Source organism: Vicia villosa, linkage group LG1 (assembly GCF_029867415.1).
Source record: "Vicia villosa cultivar HV-30 ecotype Madison, WI linkage group LG1, Vvil1.0, whole genome shotgun sequence".
NCBI classification, from domain to species: Eukaryota; Viridiplantae; Streptophyta; class Magnoliopsida; order Fabales; family Fabaceae; genus Vicia; species Vicia villosa.
In genome coordinates this window covers 142,779,874-142,790,344 of record NC_081180.1, presented here as the reverse complement: position 1 = coordinate 142,790,344, position 10,471 = coordinate 142,779,874, and the positions used below count along the sequence as shown (strand labels likewise).

Here is a 10,471-nt window from a genome sequence, read left to right as displayed (position 1 = left end):
AAGAGTAATTCCCATAGCATGTGAATAAAAAAGTAGCAGTTGGGATTCGCATGGTTGGTTATTTTTAGAAACCAAATCATAACCAATTTTAAACCATTAAAATGGTTTGGATTTATAAGCATAACCACATTTCAAATCAAACGACTATTTATTCGGTTATGGTTACACAACCATTTTCTTACAACTCCAGTTTTAAACTAGTAATTTTAAAAAATAGTCTTAAACTGGTAATTTTTGAATTTGGATACAAACCACTTTATTTTTTGTTTGAAAATCAATTTATTTTTAAAACTGATATTTATCCAGTTTTAATTTATTTAAAATTTGGTTATTTTTTAAATTTTGTTTTTAAGACCCAATTTTTACAACAACAAAAATCATATATTTAAAATCAGTAATATTAATTATGAAAATTTTAATTTTGACATACTTTGGCGATATTTTGGTCAAGAATTTCTTGCTATACTTCAATTATGTTAGCATGAGAAATCCAAACAATATATTTTCAAAGAGGATACAAGTTTCAAACAAACACATATCAGACATAATACATTTTCCGAGGGCAATGTCCATTCCATCAACAACATCATCGGTGCCTAAAACATGACTCCAAACTGCAAGTAAAAAAACACAGTCCTTCATATTCTAATTCAGAACAAAATAAAACAAATAGTCAAGCAAGCAAACAATGGTTATTTCTTGGAAATGCTTGATTTACTTTGAGAACACTACTAGAAATAATCACACTTCACCTTGGATGAGAAAGGGATATAACCTCGGTTACCCAAGCAAGGTAACGGAGGTCGACATGAAAATCAACCATTTTACCCATCTGTTTTTGAAAAATCGAGGGGAAAGTGGCACTAGTAATGCGTTCGATCCCCAACCACTGTATTTTTTGGATTTTTAAAACTGCGTTAATTTTTATCCTGATTTTTGTTAAAAAATCGAGGGGGTAAAGTACATTTGCAAAAATTTAAATTTAACCTGTTTTTTACGTTTTAATTTGCAAAGCATCAAATTTGTTGACAAATTCTAGGTTGTCAGCTCAACCAAGGGAACATATAGTATTTAAAAAAAAAATTAAAGTGTAACGCATCTGTGGTTTACACCTTGGTTTTTTGTTAGGTGAGGTGAAAGTTTTGTCATAAAATGCATTCTTTGTAGTAGTGCAACAATATTATTCATAAGCCATAACCTATGGTAGCTCCAAACACAATATTACATTCATAACAACCAAACTAAAATACAAAACAAATCACTAGAGCAAATTAGCCAACAATAAGTATTATTTTTTGCTAGTAATATTGCATTATCTTCAGTTTTAATCCATATACATTTACTATTCATAAACTCAATATCACTCATCATTACATTATAGGTGGTAGCCATGAACATAATTTGTGTGGTTGCAATATTAAATTTAACTTAAAATGGAAAGTGGTGTGGTTTTATTGCTCCTTTCATATATCCAGAACTGGAGTGAAAAGAATTAGTGGCCACAAGAATGTTATTGGTTAGGTAGGACTTGGTTAGGTTGGAAATGGATGCAAAAGCAAGTACATATGATATATGATCGAATCTAGTTTTGTTATGGATTCTAAACTGATGATGTTAAAACAAGTAAATAGAAATGCCAAGGTACCATAACTCATGTGATAGCTTCAATGACTAAATATATGTTTAAAATTCTTAACAAACAAAACTTTATTCAAATTGCAATTACCAAATTAAGACATACTGAACTGGATTAGAGTAGATTGTGATTTTTAACCTCACATTATAATTTTTTTTTAAAATTAGACTAAGAAGCAAATAGTCCATGTTTGGTACACAAGTGCTATATTATCCCTAAACTCATGACATTTGAACAAGTCAATAAAGGAGTTCAAAATTTGATGCATTTGAAATTGCTAGAACAACTTTGAGAAGAAACTTACAGTAGAGCAAATTTATAGTGGAATATGGGATTAGGGATCGTCACCAATTTGAGCAAAACCTTGAAGTCGTGGTGAAAAAAATGGTAGAGGATAAGCTTTGATTAAGGAAAAAAGATGAGTTATGATTAAGGGAAATGTGTCTACCTGAAAACGTGATGCAATTGAGAAGAAAAATCTCTTGAGGTTGAAGATGAAGCGAAATACGCTTTCTGAAATTTGAAATAAAATTGAATTTGAAAGGTCAAATTTGGAACCAGATGGATTTTGGGCTTTTGGATATTAACTAGATCCAAAAATAAAACATGGTTGGGTAACCAACCATTTAAGAATTATTTGGTTGATAGCCATTTCATTATATTCGGATATTTAAAATGGATTTAGGCCTTAGATATTTTGCACACCCTTAGGTAGCATTAGATAATCTTCACTCTACTAAGGAAAGCAGTAGATCTCATTCTTAAGTGAATACATATTACCATGTGTTCGAGGCTGGGCAAAAGCTCTGCAATATCGGCCAAACAGTCTAAGACTAAACGAGAAGGGTTTTAACCGTCCATCATATATGCTCAGTCACTCGTCATAACATGTATTCATTCATTTCTTCTAGCAAAATTACACCTCTCTTTACTTTAGTAGTGTTAATCATCCAGGTACGCCCTCGATCCACCGCATCAAAGGCTCGCACCACAATACGGAAAAAAACTACTCATCTTTATATTACTGATTTTCGGTTCCACATCGAAATACCATCTAGATTTATTTTAAATAAATATTTCTATATCCGCACCCATAATAATAAAGTAATATTTAAGAAATCCAAAATTGTATATCAATGAAGGATGAACTACCTGATGGTCATGCCGTGTAAATCAAGAAAACTTCATATTAGAAAGAAGAATCGACGAGTTCAAAAATGAGGGCAGTTAGACAAAACCCATGAGGTATATTTGATGCGCGTTGGCCTTAATATTGAAAGCTTTAATTTTCCGCAAACATCGAACGTGTGCCCAATTTCTCACTTTTAATGGAGAAACAGGTGGACTTACACTAAAATAATTTGAGTGGTATGGCGTCGCTATTAAGGAACAAGCTTTTATCAATGAGCGGCGAAATAGAACATCATTAATAAAATTGAGAATAAAAAATCTATCATATATTAACATTATAAATTATTTAGCAACGTCTAATCCACGTGACACGACCTCAATTTACGTAATTTTTCCACACACAAAATGAGACGAAGAATCGAATTAAAATGGTTTTGAAATTGCAGGATCAAGTAGAAAGAAATTTTGATATCGGGACTAAAATCAAATAGAAAAATATTTAAAAAAGAACATTAGATATTTATAAATTTGATAAGAGAAAAATCAGGTTTAAAAATTATATTGTTGAAGTCGGGTATGTGATTAGTCAAACAATTTTACAAGTTTAGATGCGAATTGCAAGAATATCAAAGAAACGGTTTTGAGGCTATTAATTTAAAAAAATGAAAATATTTTAATCTCCATTTTGCACTAGTGACACAATATTAATTTGATGATTTTGAATTGAAAGAATAATTTATTTAAAATAAATTAAGTTGATTTTGAATAGAAAGAATAATTTATTTAAAGAATATTAAGTTGATTTTGAATAGAAAGAATAATTTATTTAAACAAAATAAAGTTGATTTTGAATAGAAAGAATAATTTGAAGAATATTAAGTTGATTTTGAATAGAAAGAATATTAAGTTGATTTAGAATGGTTAGAAATACATAGGCGTGAGAAAAGAAGTAGTGAGGGCATGCATGAATGATAAACAATATGGAAGCAGCCCATGATGATAAACAAAACAATATATGGGTTTATGTGTGTTGTTGTAATTGGTCCGTTCCCACCTAGAGTTTTGGTAATCCATGTTTGATGTTGAATGATAAAGATTGTTAGATATAGGGGGGACAGAAATTAAGGTAAATTATATAGTTCCATACCCCTTATTGATGCATGGTTATAGGAAGAAATGAAGCAGTAAAGATAGTATAAGGTTATTGGAGGAAGAAATGAAGCAGTAAAGTAAAGATAGAATAAGGGGTGTTTGATTGATTGACGATGTTACAGGAATTGAAAGAAAGAAAAAGGTGAGTTAGTTTGAGGAATACTTGGGATGTTAATAGCTTCCTCAATGATTAATTGATGCTAATAGGAAGAAGTGAAGCACAGTAGGGGGTGGTCTTAGATTGATGAGGAAGAAGTGAAGCACAGCAAGGGGGTGGTCTTAGATTGCTGAAGCAGTAACAAATTCAAATTCAAAGTAAAGAAGATGAGAGAGAAGTTTGTTGTTTTAGTAAGAGAAAAGAAACAGTGGTCGAGTGCTTTACCCTGTAAGTTGAAGTTCAAAATTGTGTACTGACTGAAGTCCCACATCGGGAAACAAAGGAAGAAACAGAGAAAATGTGTAATATAAAAAGCAAAGCCAGAGAAGGTAATAAGCATACCTTTCTCGGCCTTTTGGCTAAGATCAAGTGTAGTATCTGTTCTTATCAGTTTAATATCTGATATGTGGGCCAATGGTCCACACGATATTAAATTTATTTCTTGAGGGGGAGAGTCCACCACAGTAGCTTGCTATTGGGCCTCTCGCGTGTCGCTCTTGCGTTGCACTATAGCAATTGCTGGCGCACCCCACCAATTCAAGTTTAATTTTCTCTAGCAATTCTTAATATTCTATAAAATTTATTTTATTTTAATGACATTCTATAGTGTGAAACAAAACTCTCTTGACTATCCCAAGTTGCAGAATCTTCTACCGATGTGGGATTTTTAATACCACTTTCGTTCCTTAAAAATTGCTTTATTGTAGAACTCCCAATGTGGCATTAATTCCACTGTGGTTACTTATAAAATTGCTTTAGTGTAGAACTCATGCATGATGGATGTTAATGAAATTATAAATACTCAAAATATAAGAGTAAAATAGTATTCTAAAACATAAATCATGGATCTTAATAGTAGAACTCATGGTTGTTAATGAAATTATAAATATTCTAAAACATATAGAACTCATGGATGAAATTGTAAATACTCAAAATATAAGAGTAAAATAATATTCTAAAACACAACTCATGGATCTTAATAGTAGAACTCATGGATGAAATTATAAATACTCAAAAAATATAAGAGTAACATACTATTCTAAAACATAACTCATGGATCTTAATAGTAAAATAATTTTCTACGATTTTATTCATTCATGAAAATTCAAGCGAGCGGCATTAGATATTAGATTGTCTAGTCATCTGTCACTCTACGATCCGATCATACCGTGTGAAAGTCGAAACCGTGGCTCCAAATATGTACTGTGTATTCATTGTCTCCAACAGGTGGAAATAATAGGGCTCCAAATATGTACTGTGTATTCATTGTCTCCAACAGGTGGAAATAATAGAAATCGATTTCTTCTATTAAAACCTTAAAGAAAGGAATAAATAACCAATACAAGAAAATGCTGAAAAAGAATTTTGTTCTGAGATTTAGAGTTCTTTTTCTTACTTATCTTTTTTGTTTTAGTAAGTCTTAAGAATTAATTTGTTTATAAAATATTTAAATGAAGTGAATTTCTATCAATTCTAGTTTTTATACAAAGAATGAAAAGTAAAATGTCGCAAGGAAAATAATGTCAATCGTCATGGTAATGCACAACACAAGTCCATAGATTCTATGATGGGCCAATATCATATCTACATATGATGAAATGCTTAATTTAAAATAAATATGTGTATAGCTAAATATTAATTGATGATTCACAAATTGTCAAAGATATTTTTTGACCCATATTAATTACATTAACTTGTTTAACACCTTTTTGGTTGTTTTGGTGATGGATGTTGGGTAGAATACGATTGTGTAGAATGCTCTAGAAGGGGATGTTGGATGTCTTTTCCCAAAAACCAACTTCAAAACATTTTCTTCAAAATCAGAGTGTTAAAAAAGATTTGCAAAGGATTTTACAAAATATGCGCTTCGATTGCTTTTAGGATTTACACTGTCGCTAGAAAGTATTATGAAAACGAGAGATGAAGATGGTGGACAAGCAATGCGTAAAAGGCCGCTTGTCGCAAAGATTTTCTTTCGGCCCACTGCAACTAAAAAAGTTAAGGAGGCACCACGCAGAAAATGATAGTTAAACAAACAAAAACATAATTCCTTAAGCGAAATAGATCCAACTAACTTAAAAGGGTGTCAATTGTTAATTTTTACTAACAACCAAGCATCCACCACTGCTTGAGTGCTAATAAAGCAATCCCCTTGCATATGAGGGGAAATGCCATATCCCTCTCTGGCGTTCATTTTATCCAAGTTTGAATGGAAAAGGTTTTGAAGACTAGTGAAGTGGTGTGTTTTCCATTTTAACTAAGGGAGATGGTTGATAAGTTCACGTGTGTGGAACACGACGTGGCATGTGGTCTGCCGTTGGGTGGATCTGGGTAATTGGCATGAAATTCTCATGAAGGTTTTTCTACTATTGTCAGTTTTTCTTTATGTGTTAGTAAGTATTAAGAATAAATCTCTTTATAAAATATTTTAATGAAGTTGTTTATTTGTTTATTTTAGTGTTCAACATTATTTGACATTATTTTATTCTATTTAAATTTACTTTGTAAAAATTTTATATAGTGGAAGAATAACAAATTTCCAATAAGAATTTATTGGAGACTGGATTAAGTACAAGCAAGGGCAAATGAATTGAACCAGTATAAATTATGGTGCAATTTACTCTACCCCTCTATTCAAATTCATGTGTATATTTGTATGATCTTAAGATTTATCTGCTTTCATGTGACAATTAATTTGACTCTGTTGTAATGGTTTATGTTATATGAGCTTTGGTTATATTGGAATATATTACTCTTAAATGAGCTTTGTTCTGATATTACTCTTATGAGTTTTGGTTTTATTGTAACTTAAGTCAATTTGTTTTGATAAGAAAACAGAAAATAACTTGGATTGATACCAATGATGACAGAAAATAACTTAAGCGAAGACAAAATAACAAGTACATAATTAATGTAACGCCCCAGACTGCTTTCCGGATGATCGACTGACCCCACAAACCAACACATGTCTTTTCAACATGCTTTGACCTCACTCGCACGCTTTCCAGGAAACTTCCCAGAAGGTCACACATCCCAAGACTAATCCAAGTCAAGCACGCTTAACTGTGAAGTTCTTATTGAACGGGCTCCCGAAAAGAAGATGCATCTTGTTGGTATAGGTAGTACCTATCAATCCTTATATGCATTCCTTCAACTATGCAGTCTCTTCCCTGCACAGCCTCAGGATCCCTCTCATTCCGATGTGGCGACCACCCTTGCCCCCTTCGGCCTCAGGTGTTCCATGCGGTGCAACCACCACTCGCCTTCTTTGGCCTCGGGTGTTACATGCCCACCAGCTTCCGCATGGTTCGTCCTCGGACCACATCGTACTGGGAGAGGTCTGGCTCTGATATCATTTGTAACGCCCCAGACTGCTTTCGGGATGATCGACTGACCCCACAAACCAACACATGTCTTTTCAGCATGCTTTGACCTCACTCGCACGCTTTCCAGGAAACTTCCCAGAAGGTCACCCATCCCAAGACTAATCCAAGTCAAGCACGCTTAACTGTGAAGTTCTTATTGAACGGGCTCCCGAAAAGAAGATGCATCTTGTTGGTATAGGTAGTACCTATCAATCCTTATATGCATTCCTTCAACTATGCAGTCTCTTCCCTGCACAGCCTCAGGATCCCTCTCATTCCGATGTGGCGACCACCCTTGCCCCCTTCGGCCTCAGGTGTTCCATGCGGTGCAACCACCACTCGCCTTCTTTGGCCTCGGGTGTTACAATTAACAACTTAGATTGATACCAAAGTGAACTTAAGTCTATATGTTCTTATAAGCAAACAGAGAATAAGTCAGAGTTACAAAATGGCACATTATGTGCTTAACATAATGACAATAACACAGAAAAGTTTCAAATTGAATTTACAAAATGGCATAGTATGTGCATAACTACTGAATCATGCGGCTAGAAATGCCCTTCCACTTCTTCTTTGATATCTTCTTTGATGTACTACCACCAGTTTCATCATTAATGGTCAAATGTGCATCATGTGTTGATTCAGGCCCACCATGTCTTTTGGCATTCCTCACTTCTTTCAATCTTTCACTGACCCTCTTTCTTGATGGCTTCCTAGTCATTACCTTTTTCTTAGCAGAAGGTTTTTTGACATTTGTAGCAGCAGGGTGTGTTTCATTCATAGCAGCAGGGTGTGTTTCATTCATTGCAGCAGACTGTGTTTCATGTGATGCAGCAGGTTTCATAGCAGCAAGTTGTGTGGGGTTATCAACTTGTGATTTTTGTTCTTCATAAAGAGCCATCATATCATTCAGCAATGCATCCAACTCTGGATCTTCAACCACATTTGGAGTAGTATCAACATTTCCATCAGCCACACTCCCACCTCCATCAACATTTCCATCAGCTTGTACGTGCAGTAGATGTTTGAGATGCATCAGGTTTTATAGAGACTTTGGTTTTGGGTGTCTTTCTCTGCATTATTCATTAACAAATATAAGAACACATTTTTGTATCAACAACACGGTAAATAAAGACATTACATGAACACAATGCCTTTCTCTTTAGTGCATTAGGATCTTGCTCCTTAGCTTGACAATACCTGTCTAAGTTCAGACATAATTTCAGAAAATTTGACTTTCCCTTGTGACTTCCTCTTTTCAACCACTAACTTAAAGACCCACTTGGAATTGGAAAACTTGTTATTTTATACCCTTGCACATGTGTGGGTCCCCACCCAAGTCTTTATCTGGTAAGTGTGGCTGTCTCCCACTTTACTACACAATGCCAAAAAGCCATATTTACCTTTGCACTCAACCCTAACCCTATAGCTCTCATTCTTAACAAAACTTATCTCTCTACCATTTAATACTGACCACTCCCTAATAGAATCTTTAAATTTAGAAAGAGATTTGAACTCCATGCCTAATTTGAATTGAAAGTCTTTGTTAAGCAGCTCTAGTCTGAACTTCTCATACTTTGGCTTGGAAGGTTTGTCATCCATGTCACTTTCATTAGCATTCGAACTTTCAAGTTCCTCACTAGCATAATCCACATATTCACATTTGGTTGTATTCCTCTTTGAACAAGATCCTAAGACACTCTTGGGCACCAAAACATTGACCTTCTTTACCATGCTTCTTGATTTCAACTTTTTGGGATCCTTGGATGCACAAAGCTTGAATCTCATTGATTTTCCATTGACATCCACCCTATTCCCACTAGCTGGAACAACTACCTCCACTTGTTCAAATTGTTCATTTTCTACTTCAATTACTCTTTCCTCTTCACTGTCATCGAAACATTGTTCTGCATCAACATCAGTACCACTGCTATCATCTTCACTAGAGGTGCTGAAGTCATCCACATTAGGATGAAGCACCTTGGTCATCATGTCTTTTACACCATGCTCTATCCAAAGAAGACCATCAACATTACAAGACATACAATGCTTAGCAATTTCTACAGCTTTTGCATCATCAACAACATTTGTAAAGCCTTCATCCATTTCGGGAATCTTTCTCCATAGCCTAAAACCTTCATAGCCTCAATCTTTAACCAGACTAACAGCTTCAAAAAAGCTCCATTTATCTTCGTCTTGTCCTTCAACAATAGTCTCACTACCCCCTCTATAATACATATCACCGTCTTGCACAAAATTTTTCCTATGGTAAAACACTAAACTAAACACACCCATATTTGCAAAAAAACAAACAATAACCCGTACACTTTTTTAGAAAGATATTCAGTTGGGACCACATTCTTGTACTTGTATAAGAATAGAAACTTTGAGAGAACAAACGTACCTTTTTGATCAGCAAAGTTGCGTTAAACACGAATGCAGCTTGAAAATGGAGCAAGGCGAAGTCGTATTTCCTTCACAGTGTTCTTACGAATGCACGTTGAGAAGAAAGGAAGATGAAGAGATTAAGAACCCTAATAGTAGGGTTTGAAATGAAACTATTCCAAATGCACAAAATTCTGGATTTTTGTTGATATAATAACTAAGGGTATTAATGTCATTGCACTGGCTGAATATATGATGTGGAAATTCCATTCATTAAAAAGTTAAAAAAAACACTGCCACATCAGACTTTTTGATGATGTGGCCTGATAAAGGGCCAAAATGAAATTTTTGAAATTTGTTGAGGCCATTCTTGCAACTTTTTTTTACAGGGGGTTTTTCAAACCAAGCCCATATGGCAAGGGTGAAAATAGGTATTAACCCTAAAAAAAAATCATGAAAACGACGTCTTTTTGGCGAAAAAAAAAAGTATGCATTTGAACCACCGATTTTCTAAATCGCCGGTTCACTGGTTTTTTTTTCCGATTTTGACCTGTTTTGGTCCGTTCTCACCGGTTCAACAGCATATCTGGCCCAACAATCAGACCAGGCCGATGACCCCTATATTTCCTGGTCTAACCGGTCCGA

At 34.3% G+C, this 10,471-nt stretch overlaps 1 non-coding gene across 1 annotated transcript; it reads left to right on the top strand.

Annotated features, from left to right (window-relative positions):
• The first annotated feature begins 4,414 nt into the window (after positions 1-4,414).
• On the top strand, positions 4,415-4,609 carry LOC131645281 (U2 spliceosomal RNA). The gene has a single exon (XR_009296914.1). It is a non-coding gene; the product is annotated as a U2 spliceosomal RNA (small nuclear RNA).
• The last annotated feature ends 5,862 nt before the right edge of the window (positions 4,610-10,471 follow it).